At 42.2% G+C, this 15,981-nt stretch overlaps 1 long non-coding RNA gene and 1 other non-coding gene across 2 annotated transcripts in view; one reads left to right on the top strand and one right to left on the bottom strand.

Moving 5' to 3' along the window:
- Positions 1-224: 224 nt before the first annotated feature.
- The window catches only part of LOC116156381 (uncharacterized), a 191,327-nt gene continuing 175,570 nt past the window's right edge, over positions 225-15,981 (bottom strand). Inside the window, exons 2-5 of the long non-coding RNA XR_004140152.2 lie at positions 11,042-11,129; positions 9,551-9,637; positions 2,146-2,336; positions 225-577 (exon numbers count right to left, since the gene is read on the bottom strand). This is a non-coding gene — a long non-coding RNA (uncharacterized LOC116156381). The remainder of the gene's footprint in view (positions 578-2,145; positions 2,337-9,550; positions 9,638-11,041; positions 11,130-15,981) is intronic.
- LOC116156642 (U11 spliceosomal RNA) lies at positions 10,618-10,751 on the top strand. Its single transcript, XR_004140485.1, has one exon. It is a non-coding gene; the product is annotated as a U11 spliceosomal RNA (small nuclear RNA).

Here is a 15,981-nt window from a genome sequence, read left to right as displayed (position 1 = left end):
GAGGCAGCTCTACTTATTTGTCTTTTGTCATAATAGAATCACTACCCATAATTCTCAGAAATCGTTCTCATGAAAATGTGTAACTTCTGTATATATCAAAAAAGAACCACCTAATTCATCATAGTGATTTATTCTTTCATATTTTTTTTCATCTGTTCGTTGTAATTCATTCAGCAAATATTTACTAGACAAACAAAAGACAATATCCTTGAGTATCATGCCCATTTATTTGGGAAAATCAAATCAGCTGAAAAATCTTCTGAGTATTATGAAGCCCCAGGAAAAAGTGAAAAGCTTTTGGAGAAGTTTTCCTGCAGAGGCTGTGTTTCTTTCAAAACAAAAAGTTGAGCTTGTAAACCAAGTGTATTATTTGAAGCCCCCATGGCACCTTTTGATTGAAAAGATTTCAAGCATTGACATTTAATCCTGACAGCATTCGTGCCCTCCCACCCCACAAACAGTCTCTCTCTTTGAGGACTGGAGAAGTGGAAACCTTTGTGTTGTGACTTTTCCTTCACTGGATGGTCATTTAGATTCAGGCCACTTGTCTCTTGCCTACTCAACTCAACAGATCATCCTGTAAAGTCGGAAAATATGAAATGAGGCTACAGAGAGGGTGGAGTTTTCTTTCTGTCTCACCCCCTCACTTCTGCTCTCCCAGTCGCCCTGCCCAAACTTAGCAGCCCATTTAAAAGAAAGAGCAGCTCACACTTCAAGGTAACTCATGTGTTAAGTTTCTCTTTTTCTGCTATAGTATTGATCGTTGCTGTCTTGGCTCTTGTAAGTAATAGTAAAAAAAAAAAAAAAAAAAAAAAAGCAAATGGATGCCCCTCTATTGAAAAAAGGAAGCTATATTATCACCCAAGGGTCAGAGGAAGGGAGGGAGGCTACGTCCTGACGGTGCTAAGTTTCAGTGTTAGATTCGCTGATCCTTTTGAGGTCTTTAAAGATGGTCTTCAGTGGCCTGTCTGTTGGAAATTGAGGGAAGAGGATGGACAACCATAGTTCCATGGCAATAAACCTAGGAGGCTCGCCTGTTATCTGCCTGGGTGTGTTACTGCTCTCATGAGTGACAACCATGCAACTCCAGCTCTTCAGAAGGGGTCAAACAGAGGACAGAAAAGTTGTAGGGAGCTTCAAGCATCAGATGAGTAGATGGACTGGGTGATCATAAACTGTGTGAATCCCAATTTAAATTTTTGTTTATTGTTGCAAATTTTCATCCTTTGTGTGTGTGAGAGAATGTAAAATGTAATGCACATACAGAAAAGTATATAAGCCAAACACTGTGAAATCACCATTTAGGTAAAAAAATAGAACATAGCCAGCACCTCAGAAGTATCTCCACTACCCTTATGGATCGCCTGCTCACCATTCTGACTTTTTTGATAAACACCTTTTTTTTTTTTTAAATGAATCTATTCCTTAAATGTGGATCTCTAAGCAATATGGTTTAATTTGACTGTTTTCTAAACTTTTTATAGATCGAACTATAATCTTGCGTGTTTTGCTGTTTTTATGCAACTTTATGTTTCTGATTGGCTGCTGGTGTTTTAGATGTAGTTGTCCTTCATTCATTTTTGTGTTTGGACCCAGAGTAAGTTTGACAGCTGAAGACTTAGGCAAGTTCTGAGCCCCCATGACTTAATATCTCATTAGTACTTCAGCAGGACTGATTACTGTGTGTCCAGGGCTCTGAGACAGAGAAAAGACTCCTCTCTAGGTAATTCAGGCAAGTAGAGATTTACTGTAGGTCCTTAAGTGGCAGGTAGTGTCATTGGAAGGGCAGACAAAGCAGTCCCTAGGGGGACCTTTTGGTGACCTCCCTCCGCTCTCCCTAGCCACACCCCAGTACTGGGCACCCAAGCAGCACCTACCCCTCTAGGATCAGGACTCCTCAGCCTTCAGCACCACATTGTCCCTGCCTAACCTTGAAACCACTGCAGTCACAAGCTGTCCTGATTAAGGAGGTGCCATGCTTAAAAAGCCATGAATGCTGCAAGTTCCCGAACCATTTTATGCCTGATGTAAACTCCACCAGCAAAAATGGATACCCCTTGCTTTTCTTCTTAAAAAAGGCACCTATGCTAGTGGCAAAACCTCTGCTGGCATTGCCAAGAAAGACCAAACCCCTCCATGACTTACCTGCCAGCAGAAGTAGCAAAAGCAATGTGAGGGCATTGGGTTTGCAGAGCCGAAAACAACTGGAGCTTTAGCTGAAGTAGGTGGGAAAACGCAGTCTTTCACTTTCCAGCCTCTGTTGGACAGGAAAGCACATTACAGCAACGGCTTTCACACTGGGGATCAGGACTCATCCTTAGTGAATCATGAAAGCACTGAAAGAAATAAAATAGAGCAGAATAAAAATTTCAGAGGGCGTCAACTTAGGGTAATTTCTGTTTTGTGCAACACACACGCATGTGTATACTGGATTGCAATGGAAGTTTTTTTCTTTCTGTGGAATGAGTTTAAAAAAAAAGTTTGAAAGCCACTACGCCGGAAGAAGAGTGGAAGAGATGTTACATGCCAATCAACCATATCTGCCGCAACTCCTGCTGTTGAATGTGGAGTAACAAACATGTTCCATATGAGACACTTGGCAAGTCCTGCTGGCCAGCGTAATCTAACAATCCACTGTGGAGCATCTTTGTGTCTGGATTATCCTTTTAGCCTTGACCAATTCAGAGGCATGAGACAATGCTGGCAGCTTGGATCATATCTCCTCCACAAATTCCTTAAATTCAGCTAAGATCATCCCCAGGAAAGACAGGGCTTGGCAATCTGTATTTTGGAAATAACTGAGAGAGAGCTGTGTCTACTGCCACAGATGTTTGTTTCTACCTGCTCCCCTTTTCAAGACATCCTCCATGAGTCCCAGAATGATCTTCCTAAAACACAAAGCTGATGATTTCACTCTGTTTTAAGACGTTCAGTAGCACCCTTTGACTTCTAGCAGTGATCCTGAAACTCGAGGTGTTTGTTAAAATACAGATTCGCAGACCTTCCTCAGAGATTCTAATTTAAATAACTTTGGGATGGGGTCCAGGAATCTGCACTTTTAGTGGGAACCCCTGGTGAGTAAAAAATCCAGACTCCTTAACATGATCAAAACAATTTGGCCCCATACCAAGCTGGCCCCACCTCTATTTTTCCACCCGCCACCAATCTCCCTCCCCTCACCCCCTTCCCCTCCTCCAGTGAATTCCTTCTATAGTCTTTGTACCCTATGCTTTTATATCATCCATTATCACATGCTGTTGCTTCTAACTGGAGCAGTCTACTTATTTCCACTCTCAGCAAATATCTCCCAAGCTCCTGCTCACCTTAAAGGACCCAATCCATTATTACCTCTCCAGGAAACATCTCATACGCTAATAACATTTATTTTCTTTCAGTACTCCATATAGTTTATACCTACCTGCATTATAATACATTGTTGTATTATAATCACATTGACTTGTAATTATTTGTTGACATTGTCTTTCCCTGCTAAAACCAGGAGCCTATTAGGTACAAGCACTGTGTCTTCTGTTTTTTTGTTTTTGTTTTTTGGGTTTTTTTTTTTTTTTTTTTAATCTCCACAGCCTGGCACCATGTAAAAGTGCTATCAATACTTATTCAATGAATGGATGATACATGGATTGATGGTTAGATAGATGGATTGTTAAGTGAGTGGAACTGCTTCTTTAAGGTATGGTTTTTCTTTTGATATTGGTCTTCGACAGCGATTGGAACTGTTACTGCTAGAACAGCTGATCTTCTGTCAGGACAGCTGATGCCTTTGGAAAACAAAATGAATTGCTACGTGTTAAGACCAGGTTCTGTGGGATTTGATATGAGTCATCCATAGATGTCAAGGCTGGTGCGTGGAGGTTTGATTAGGAACTAAATATTGGTACAGTGTCAAAATACCTTCCTACAGAATTCTCATCAGTTACAAGAGGGAAAATGGTGACTTTGTGATGAATACACTTGGTAAACATCAGTTTGACCTAGTGAATAGTAACCTCAGTGGAACAGACTGACCTCATGTGTCTCTTGATGTGATGTCCCAAGAAAAGCACAATATCATAGCATTCCTGCAAAGAACACATGGCCCGAGTCTGGACAAGAGAAGTCATCAGACAAACTCAGGTAGAGGAATAACTACAGAATGGAAAGATGGAAAGACTAAAAACTATTCCAGATAGGGTGACATTGGAAATCCATGACAATTTAATGCCATGCATGATCCTGATTTGTCTGCTGCACCAGAACAAAAGAGACATTGTTGGGATAGTTGGAAAAGCTTGAGAGTGTTCTGTGAACTGGACAGCAGTGTTGTATGGGCATTGTTTTCTGATTTTGGTTGTGCTGTGGTTGTGTAGGAGACTGTCTTTGTTTCGGAAAAATATACCCTGGAGGAAGTGAGAGTGATGAATCATCAGGTCTGTAATTCCTGCTTAAATGGTTTAAAAAAGAATAATGATAAAACTATAATTATATTATATATATATATAGAGAGAGAGAGAGAGAAGTGGAACAAATGTGGTAAAATATTAATAATTGGGAAATCTGGGTAAAGAGAATATGGGAGTTCTCTGTACATGTCTTAAACATTTTCTGTGTGTTTGAAATAATTTAAAAATAAATTTTTGACTTCTGCTTGTAGCCAAGATAGAATAATAGGGATCAAGTTTACCTTATTCCTCAAGCAACTGCCAAGGCAGCTTGAGTTGCATGATAGAGTATCTGGGTCAGAGGAAAGAGCTGCATAGAGAAGCACTCTGGAGATCAGCAGAGAGTTCCCTTTGAGTGTGTATCAGAGTATTGATCAGTTTATGTATATGAGAAAACTGTCCAAATTGGAGAAAGCACTAAAGAAAAAGTATTCAGTACTCATGAAGCACCAGAAATAGAGGCTGTTCCCACCAGCCAGACTGAAAAACCTCGTAATTCATGGGATATTGGGTAGAGTAGTTGAAGGGTCTTGCCTCAGTACTGAGGGACACATTACCAAGATTAAATGCTGCTCTGGTCCAGGCTAACAAGTCTTAAAAAGCAAGACCCAAAAAGATCAAAATGTTTCAAAGAAACTTAACTGCATACCAGAACAAAGCTCAAGAATATTTATAGGTATACAAAAATATTCAGGAGCCAACGAGGTAAAATTCACAATGTCTGGCATCCAATAAAAGAGTAACAGGCATTCTAAAAAGCAGGAAAATATGACCTATAATGAGGAGACTAATCAGTCAGTTCAAACCTGCACAGAACTGACACAGATGTTAGAATTAGCAAAGACATTAAAAGAGTATCATAACTATATTCTGAAAGCCCCCAAAATACAGATATAGAACATATGAAAAACAAATGCAAAAAAAAAAAAAAAATCAAACACTAGAGCTAAAAACTACAACATCTGAGATAAAAATCACACTGGATGGAATTAATAGAAGATTAGACATTGCAGAAGAAAATATTAATGAGCTTGAAAACATAATAATAGAATCAATTCAAGATGAAACACAAAATGAAAAAAGAATTTTTTTTTAAATGATGACCTTCAGAGGCTGTGAGACAACTTTTAGCAGACTAGCATATATGTAATCAGAGTCCCTAAATGAGAGGAGGGTGAGACAGAAAAAAATCTTTGAAGAAATGACTGGAAAAATGTTCAAATTTGATGACATCTAAAACTTCACAGATCTGAGAATCCTAATGAACTTCAAGCACGAGAAACATAAAGAAAACCCAACCAATGTGGAGCCCTCATACATTGATTGTGAGAATATAAAATGGCATAACCAACCACTTTGGAAAATAGTTTGGCAATTACTTAAAAAGTTAAACTTAAATCTACCATATTGTCTGCTTATTCCACTCCTAGGTATTTACTGAAGAGAAGGGAAAGCATATGTCCATACAAAGATCTATACACAAATGTTCATAGCAGCTTTATTTGTGATAGCCAGATTTCCCTCTGTAGGTAAACAGGTAAACAAACTGTGGTATATCCATTCCATGGAATATTAATCAGCAGTGTAAAGGAATGAACTAAAGATATACAAAAACCAGCATGGATGAATCTCGAAATAATTATGCAGAGTGAAAGAAGCTAAACAACAAGAGTGTGATGTAAACATGTCTATAGTGGTAGAAAGCAGATCAGTGATCACTGAGGAGGGTGGGTCTGAATAGCAGAAGAGGGGGACTACAAAGAGACACGATGAGTGTTGATTCTGTGTCCTTTGACTCATGTTCACTGTCATGATTGGGGTGATGGTTTCACAGTGTACACAGTTGTCAAAACTGATCTAATCGTCCACCTTAAATATGTGCAGTTTACTATGTCGATTATGTCTAAATAAAGTCATTTTTAAAAAGCTATATAATAAAATATAAAAATATCAAAGAACTGTTTGTAAGCAGATAATGCAAGTAGACTAGTTGGGAATTGAACTGAGGTACACAAATTAATGTAGAAAAACTGGTGAAGTAGGAAATATGTCTATTAGATACCCATGCAACAGGAAACATTTTAAAAACTACAAAACAAAACACCATTCTTACTCTAGCTTATATATCTCTAGGACAAAAGTTGTACATTAAGAGTACCATTAAAGATATACTAGTTATAACCAGAAAGACAGATGATGTTTCCCTCCAGCTAAGTCACCATTAAAACCACTACATGAGTCAACCTGTCTGATGGATTGTTTAGCAAAAGAACTGAAATTTTGCAAAATCTTCCTTTTCATTTGATATATATATATATATATATATATATGAACAAATGTACCTATATTTGCAATATTCCTGTTTTAAGATTGTAAATAAAATGAGCCTGATTAAAAAAAAAAAGTACACCATTACATGTAGACCAGAAGAGGTGTGTCCTCAAGAAGAAAACTAGAACTCAGAAGTCACCCTTAGGCAGACAGGAGAAGGTGACTGGTCTCTCTCTAGACTTTGTGCTCTAAGGTCTTGAAGGAGACAACATTTCATCTCTACCTGGGGATGCCCATCGATAGATTGTTCCCCACCTTCTCAGTAACTCCTCCCCGGGAGCAGTGCTGTGACTTACCTGATTGATGAGTTTGGAAGTAGAAATGGCTCTCCTCCTACCTTCCTCTTTGGAACAAGCTGCCTTTAAGCAGTATACATTCTCCTTTGTTCCTTCTTGGTGTAACTTTACAGGGACAGTCCCCCGAATAATGGAGAAACCTGACATGATTAGCTGCTGCCTGGAACTGGGACTGAGTATGTCTGTGACTTCTGTGTTCAACACTGAGAGCTTATCCTTGTCCCTGTCCCCACCCCCGACTCAAGCCACAGTCTCCAAAATCAATTTTATCATTGAACAAGGAGGTGCTTTCTGCCTTCATTTGCTGACTACAGGATCTCAATTGGTTCCCACTTAGTAGGGAAGAGGATTACTATACACTGGGCTCTCCCAAAGACCCTGTAAGTCTGGACTTCCAGGGGTCAGGGAGCACTAAAGAGCACGCCCAGGGACTCTACCACATGGATGCGGGCTATGAACTAGGCAGGAAGACATCTCAGAAGGAAGCTCCAGGCTGCAAATAAGTAACTGTGATTATAGTTTGTTTTTTTTTTCAAGACTCTAACCTTGAATTCATGTTTTAACAGAGATTGAGGCTAAGACCCTGTTTTCACATCTCGTCTATTAGAATGTTCCTGGAGAACACTGTTTCCACCAGCCCTCAGTTCACATCAAGTATGGGGCTGACAGCCATCATTAATGAAGTATTAGCCTGAAGAACTGAATCACGGTGACCTCACATCACAACTTCTAGAAAACAAAAAACAGTAAACAACTACGATTTTTAAAAAACCCCTGTAACTTAGTCTACAGTGTTCAGAGAACATCTCCCTTTTCAGCTTTATCTGTAAGTATTAAAGTGTCGGATAAAAAAATCCATCCTGCTGAAGATGTCCTGCCCACATGCTCCACTCCTTCCTGCTGTTTGGGTCCCCGACACTGCCCTGGTTCATGCCCTTTCTGAGTCCTGGCTTACATGTTTCTTCTGTCCATTGAACTTCCCCAAATCTTTCTATTAAATTCCTTTCTCAGCTCAGAATTTCTTTCTGTTGATTGCAACCAAAAAACCTTAACTGATACATTTTGTTTAGTTAGATATTTAAATCTTTCCAGTTTCCCGGTGAGAGCAAAAGGTGCATCTCGAGATTTCAACTGAGTGAATGCAGTAACTAAATCTAGACGAAATGACCATGGTTTCCTCTTATGAAACTCAAATGCTTTGGAGATTAGGTGGGGGAGATATATGGCTGTTCTCTACCCTCAGGCTGTATTAATGGGAATAACTGTAGGGGACCCTGGCTCTAGGAGGTTTTGTGTATCCCCGGCGCCTATCAGGGTACCTACCACCTTCTATGCATAAAATTAAAGAGCACACTCACCATATCCTTCCAGCAGCATCACTGCTGTGAGGATGCTGGGATTTGAAGGCTTAAGTCTTTGTTGGAAAATACTGTGAAGTGTCATTCCGCCAGTTACTGAGATAGCACACATGGAGTTGTTGTTCCTCCGTATCATCTACAAATCATCATCCTCACCTCGCGTTCATGTTAAGTGAATTAAACTTCTGTTGCATAAACTGCCAACCGCCTTGCACTGGCCTGTCTTTTTATGACCCAACTCTTGGTTTTACTGTCATATGAAAAAAGTAACCGAGATCCAAATGCCAGATGATTTGAACTAGGGCACCAGTTTTGGCAATTTCTTTTAAAGAAGCATGAACGACATACACCTTCAAGAGTCAAAGCATCTGCTGAAAGCATTTACACTTTGCATCCTTGATCTGCGAGCAGAGTGTAGAATAATCCTCTGCCACCTGAGTGGGGCTGGTGTGCCTGGACAATCTGCAGATATTACAGAGTCTGCATTTCTTGCACCTAGAAGTAGCAGATACTCTGCCCGCATGTGATAGCATTTATATTAGAAGCGATCTCTTTAGCGTCTAATACATATAACCATGTAGTTTCACTGTCTTTTGTGAGACCACTACAAACACCAAATCCCATTCCATCAGTGGGTGCATTTTGCTTTGGGCCATCCTGCAGCGTTCCATCTGAGAAGCCCCTAAATTGCAGTGTTGAGACAGCAGCAAGGTTTTTACCATGCAGTGTCAATTGTAATCTTCCAACTGGGCTTTTGATTTTTTTTTCTCGTGGGATTGATAGTTCTGAACAATGACGATTTTCAGTAGTCAGCACACTGCTAATAATTGCAGGAGTTTATCAAATAGTCTAGTCTTATGTGAAGTAGAATCCTTCTTATTGTCGTGAATGTTGGTGTCTCACCAATGGTCCGAGACGGAACACACACATATTGACGGGACAGCAATTTTGTTTGCTTCAAGAGACTTTAAAGATTTCCCTTGGTCATAGAAATCCCAGAAAACAGGATAAATGATATTAAGCTTGTTCATATACCTCCACACTGTCATTTTTTAAAAGTTCATAGGTTCCAGGGTTTGATTATAAGTATTTTTAATGAACGGAATTAATATGCACTGAAACATACCAATAATTCTTGAAAACGGATTTGCATCGTCTGTCTTCCAGTTGTGCTTCAGATGACTTTTGTGGCCCCAGAAAGGATATTCAGCACCTGCAAGTATTAGAGATAGAACTTGACTTCAGAACCACTCTGGCTTCCTCCGTCTACCCAGTAGCCTAAATTTACTGCATCCTGCAAGGTCAGGAAGGCAACTGGACCGAGTTTTGCCTCCTCTCCTCCTGCTCCACCTTCCTCAGCCACTGTGCTCTCTGGCATACATAACAATAATAGTTCTTTATTTGCCAAGTCTATTTTAAGCCATCAACAAATAGAAGCCACTCTTCTGAAACTCCTACTGCAGCAGTCCCTCGGAATTGCAAAGAAGGCCATCTGTTGTCTCAGCTATCTGTGGCGCTGGAGTGAAGGCTTAACTTAATGCTCCTCAGCAGAGCAATAGGAAAACATCCATCACCCAGTGACAGGTTAGCTCGTCTGCCCCAACAAACGGATGTCTGCAATTGCACACATTAAGGAAACGGAGTTGATCACCCTAAGGATACAATAAAATCTCAGAACTTCCAGAAACGAACAACCTCTGCAAAGGGACCAGATTCTTCCAGAATGCAAAAGCTATTTCCTAATTATATGTCTGGTGCATTCCACATTCGTATAAAACTATCGGGCCTTGGTATTGCTGACTAGATGGTTTGCTCTGGGGTCCTCGATGCATTAGCTTTTGAGTTTTCCATTCTGGAAGTAGAGTCAACAAAATGACTCTGATCGCTCACCCTGTGTGGAAGCAAGCTGGCTTTTCGTGCCCAAGCTGAAGCCCTGGGAGAGTGGGGAGAGGCAGTGTCCACGAGGGGACGGATGTCGGCAGGATTCCTGTGCAGCAGCTTGCTTTGTCACACTTTCCTCTGATCTCGGACATTCAGACTTTCTCTCCTTCTCATCTTCTAACTTGTCCAGAAAATAAAAGTCTTCACATTGAGTCTTCTTCAGTTTCCCTGCCTTGAACCTATGAACCTGTTTTAATTCACACTCATTCTGTCTACCTTGTTATAAAAAATAAGCACTGCCTCTCAAAAGGAGGGGAGGGCTTCTGTTGTGAATGGCACACACAGGGCAGCTCGATGGCTCTTTAGGTGGAATCAACATCAAGAGATTTCGGAAGCATAATTTTTTGGCACTTGGGCAGCTGATGATCGTTGGTCCTGGCGCCCCTACTTATAGAAAACAATAAACACTGCCAATTTTTATTAAGCATTTATTATGTAACAGGCAGTGTCTGGAGTACTTCCCATATATACAAGCTCAGTTAATTCTCAGGCAGCTCTGTGAGGTCGGCAACTGTATCACCAACCTCTTGCTGATGAGGCTGTTCGAGGACAGAGTCCACACAACTTGTTCAGCCACACAGCTGGGAGGTGGCAGAGCCAGCCTTCAGACACAAGCATTGTGACTGCAGAACCCATGTGACCTACCACCGTGTCCCAAATTAGGAGACGCACCTACCGTGGACAAACCCTTCCCCTGTGCTCTCATGTCATCTTTATGGAAAGATGGTTGAGTGCCCACTCTGCTCCAGGCACTGGGTTGGGTCCTGGGGATAAATTCATACAAAAACCAGTCATGAAACAAGTGATCAGACTAACTCATATGTTATGAATAACAAAGGGAGAAAGAAATACACTAGTAGGAGTGCATATAATAAGAGGACTCTGACCTTACTGGGGATCAGAGCAGGCCCCCCCAGAAGAAGGGAATCTTTACACTGGACAATAGAGGAGGGCAGGAGTTACCCTGGGGAAGGGGAACAAGAGCAGTTGTTTGTGGGAGGAAAGCAGATGTCAGAGGTGAGCCCCCAGCTCATGGCTGGCTCACCTGAAGGCTAGTCACTCACTGTTTTTGGAACAAGAACACGTAAGCAATTTCCTGATATTCTCCCTTGACTGGAAGTAATTTTATTATACAGTATTTTATATACTATGTATATTTAAATATTTTAATGAATACATAAAGTACACAATCTAAATACACACACATAAACACACATAAATGAATAGACAGAGCATGTGTATGCGTGTGTACGTGAGCCTCTCCACCCAAAAGTAGGAAATGAGAAAACCAACCCTGAAACGTTGAGTAATGTCATGGTAGAGGGTGGAGAACAATAAACTTGGAGCCAGAAGCACATGATTGTAGTCCCGTCTCAACCATTAATAATCTGGCTGACCCCGGCCCTTGGTTTCTTTGTCTGTAAGACCGAGATTGTAGTCCCCACCTTGGTTCAGCGCCCCACAGTCGTTGCAAGGATTCAATGATATAACCCACAGGCGGGAACAAGCTTTGACAATATTTACATGTTTTGGCTAAGAGCCTTGGAAAATGCCAGTTCAGTGGAGATTCCAGGGACATTTGCTTCAGTTTCCTCTGCATTATTGGATTTCTTGTTGCAAGAAAAGTGTGTGTGCTTTGTGAACTGTGGTTTCAGAGCCCCAGACTTCCTTAACAAGGACAGCACACGTCCCTGAGGGTATATGGTACACACTCCCCTTTTAACAACTTCACATTTCACTTAATGCTCAGCGTTTCTGCTTCAGAATGAATGCCACCCTGCAGCTGGTGTTGGCTGAGTATCCCACACTGACCTTAGTTCATTTTGTGTCAGTGATTAACGCAGCTGAAATTGGTTGGAAAAGGAGGAGAATGCTGTTATGCTTGATAAAAATAAAATACGTTCTTTCAATAAAGAGAGGGAGTGAACAGAAAGCAATCAACTCGGGAGAAGGAGGGTTGTCCAACAACTTTAGAAAGGAATTAAAAGTTTGGCATTGGGTGCCATTGGCTTCCAGTCCCAAATGTGATATATTGAATTGTGTGACTTGGACGTGTATATACAAACACACACGCACGCACACGCACATACAAACATGAAGATGCCCATGTCTGTGTACAGATATCCTTGCATGAATTATGTAAATAGGTGTATTTATATTTATAAGGCACCCCTTACAGGGTTCAGTGGGCTCTGGACTACATTAGTGTACAGTTTTAAGCTTTAAGATGATTTTTCTGCTATCTTAAGAAATTGGAACTTTTATCCACTCTAAATTTATTTTTGTTGTTTTAAGTCAGGATTTTCAGTTGTAAGCAGCAGGCAGAAAGCCTCTCTAGGAGAATTTATTTAAGTAGCTCAATAGATTTGAGTCATTCAGTAGCTGCCACCACTGTCAGAATCTTCCTCCCCACACAAGCTCCTTGCCTCACAGATTCCAGGTTCCAAGGCTGCCGTGCATGGGCCTGATGGCGGAGGGCTGGGTCCCACATTTGGGCCCTCCCTGTAAATAAATTCGGGAGACAATGCACCTATAGCATTTTCAGCTTCTCTGCTACTTGATAGCATGGCCTTCTACCAAGAACCTGAAGGTGGGGAAGTGTACAAATATGGGTAAGCAGTTCAGCTACTTGGGCAACCAAAAAGAATGACAGACGTCTACTGTGACAGAGCAGTGCTAACAGCTGCCAGTGTTAAAGGCGCAGGGTTGAGCCTGGCTTCATTCTCGAAGAATGACAGGCGGGGTCTGCACAGTGAGTTGCTGGTCTCCGGAGTGGATGCAGTCTCCCAGGAACCCCCTGGTTTTTCCCAGCAGTAAGAAAGCCACACAGCTCAGGCCTCAGGAGCAGCCATTTCCATGAAGGTTTAAACAATAGAAACCCGAATAAAGAACAAAAGTGGAACCATTGATATAAAACATCTGATAAGTTTTAGTTGAACTATCAAAACATCTCTCACTTTTTTCCAAAAAAAAAAAGAAAAGAAAAACAGTGTTTCTAAAAATGACCCCACTCCTGTGTCCAGGAGGAGATGACTTTTGTCGAAAGGCCGTTTGGTTTCTTCGAGCTCACGAGCGGCAACTTCTGATGGACTGAGGACCGACGCTGACAGGTTCACGTGGTGAGTCAGGAAAAGCTCCTAGTCTGTTCGGTGAAGTTTGCGATGCCAGGGGTGAAAAAGAAGAAGGCCTGTGGCCTCCTGAGTTGTCACGTCTTAGCCCATTTGTAGTAGCGCCTCACTATTTTTGAGGGGAAAAAAAAGGGAGGGGGCGACGGCAGCCTCTGTAAAAGTACTAGTTACGCCCTTCACGGAGCCCCCTCCTGGCCGCTGGCGAGGAGGGATGGTTGGGTGAGGGGTCCTGGTGAAACAAGCCTCTGTGCAGGCCGGGCTCGGGCATCCCCACCGCGTCCTCGTGCCAACATCTTCCCAGAATTAGTCTTTAGAGGATTTAGGTCTGAGTGTGGAAAGCTGGGTGGGAGCCAGCACACCTCCAAAGGCACAGAAACACGAGGGCGCAGTATCAAACAGCCTTTCTTTCCTTCCCTAGTCTCTCTTCACCCTTCGGAAAAAAATATTTTAATATCGATTTTAACATCCCGCGATGGCAGAGCAACCACCTGTCACCTCTCACCGCAGCTCAACGACCGCGGCTCCCCCCGCGTCTCTGGCAGAAGGCCGCGCCTGCAGAGGAAGCAATCCAGCGGGGCCTCTGGAAGGCAGCCGAGCAGCAGCAGGAGGCCTATTAAATCCACAATTTTAGACTCTCGGGGTGGGCATTTTCTCGTGGCGTATTAAGTAACACACCTACTCGAGTTACTGTGTGAACTCAGTGGACAGCTGCCCTTTCAGTGAGAAGAGAAGGCTTGCACTGCACTCTGCCCACCCCGCCCCCGCCCTCAAGTTCAAGTACAGACCCGAGAGAGGGATGGACTGGAAAGAAAAGCGAAAATGGAAGGAAACCTGAAGGAAGATTCCACCGGCCGGGAGCTACCCAGTGATGGAGAACTCCAGGTGCCTGGGGGTTCACCCCAAAGTCACAACGAAAGACAGACTGCATTAACCCTCCGTCGAGACGGAAGCCATTAGAAAGATCAACTCAACGTGAAAACGGTCTCTGTCTTCACGTTCATCCGGAAGAAATGCCTGAGGAAGGATGGAAAATAGTGGGTCCGAGGAGAGACTCTGACGTCAGAAGTACGTGGCTTCCCAATTCCCTAAGACGTCCGCATGACCTGGTGCACGCCTTGCTTAATCTCTCTACGCTTCCTTTTTCTCTTTCACGACGAGGGTCATATAGTGTCACCTTACGAGGTTGTTGCGGGAAATAAATGAGACAGTAAATGTAAAACAGGTGATACCTGCGAAGCACATACATTGTGGATCAACTATTTTAATATTTTTGTGGCCAGTGGGAGATTGGTGTGGTTAATACGTCCTTCTGTCCTCTGCTTGGCGAATGAAATGTCTTTTCCTTTCGGGTGGGGTCATGGGCTATTCACACTATTTCATTTCACAACAGGTTTCTATTTAATGAAAAACTCAAAAGGAACACTTTCGCTCGGTGCCTCTCGCTTTGTGCTCTGTGAGGTAGATGCGCTCCTAGAACTTCCTGAAATGGATAACGATGGATTTAAATAAAAGAAGTCTGTGTGAGAGGGAAAATTCAGTACCCAAAAGGGGAACCCGAGAAGGAAGGCAAGTAAAGAGAGGAAAATGTGTGGAAACACCATTTACAGGAGGACCTTTCCCTCCTGTCTAGACTGGGTAATATAACATTGACCGACACAGGGTGTCCCAGAAACGCTAGTGCATAATGGGAGTGACGATCGGACGCGAAGCGAGTTTACCTCGGCTTTTATTGTGCATTCCCTTCGCAGCATAGAGTCCAACTTTCTGCGGCGAGGTGGAAGGGCATGAAATATAGATTGTCAGGCCTGGGGGGATTCTGAGGAATGAGAGGTACTTAATAAGGATAAAATTCATCCTGGGCTTATTAGCTTGCCCTCTTCCGTCTCAGAGTCTCTTGTATCATGAAGGAAGTTTGGCAAGAAAATAGAAGAAAGAGAGAGTCATTTTAAATGATGGAGCAGGAAGTCTGTTCCTGGGCCATTTTTGGCAAGTTTGAGGATAAACAAGGAGTGAGATAATGAGACCAGCTCAGCGATTCTCCAACTCTCTTATTCTGTGCCTCTTCAGAGAGCCTGCTTGGTCTCCCCCATTAAGGAGAGAGCCATAGGAACTGGGTTTCCTTTGTTTTGCCCCAGAAAGCAAATATGCTATGGGAGGCAAAAGCTGAACCTATGGGGACACAGCAGGTGAAAATGAAGGAGGGGGTCAAAAGGAAAAGGGGCCTTTGGCAGATGTGCGATTTGGGGGAAAAAACACCCAGGAATCCAGGGTGATAATGTGGAAGGAAAAGAATCAACTAATATACTTTACATCAAATTTCTGTCTAGAATTTGACAGCTCTGATTTCTTTAAACTTTTTGGAATTTCCCCACAGCCTTTCAACATATTGTGGTTCCCAACCTGAAGACATTTGACAAAAGAGTTATGAATGAACAATAGAAAAAGTCCATGCTCCAAACCTGAGATCATGAAAGACTTTATTTCTGAC

Source organism: Camelus dromedarius, chromosome 11 (genome assembly GCF_036321535.1).
Source record: "Camelus dromedarius isolate mCamDro1 chromosome 11, mCamDro1.pat, whole genome shotgun sequence".
NCBI classification, from domain to species: domain Eukaryota; kingdom Metazoa; phylum Chordata; class Mammalia; order Artiodactyla; family Camelidae; genus Camelus; species Camelus dromedarius.
This window is presented reverse-complemented; position numbering and strand designations above follow the sequence as displayed.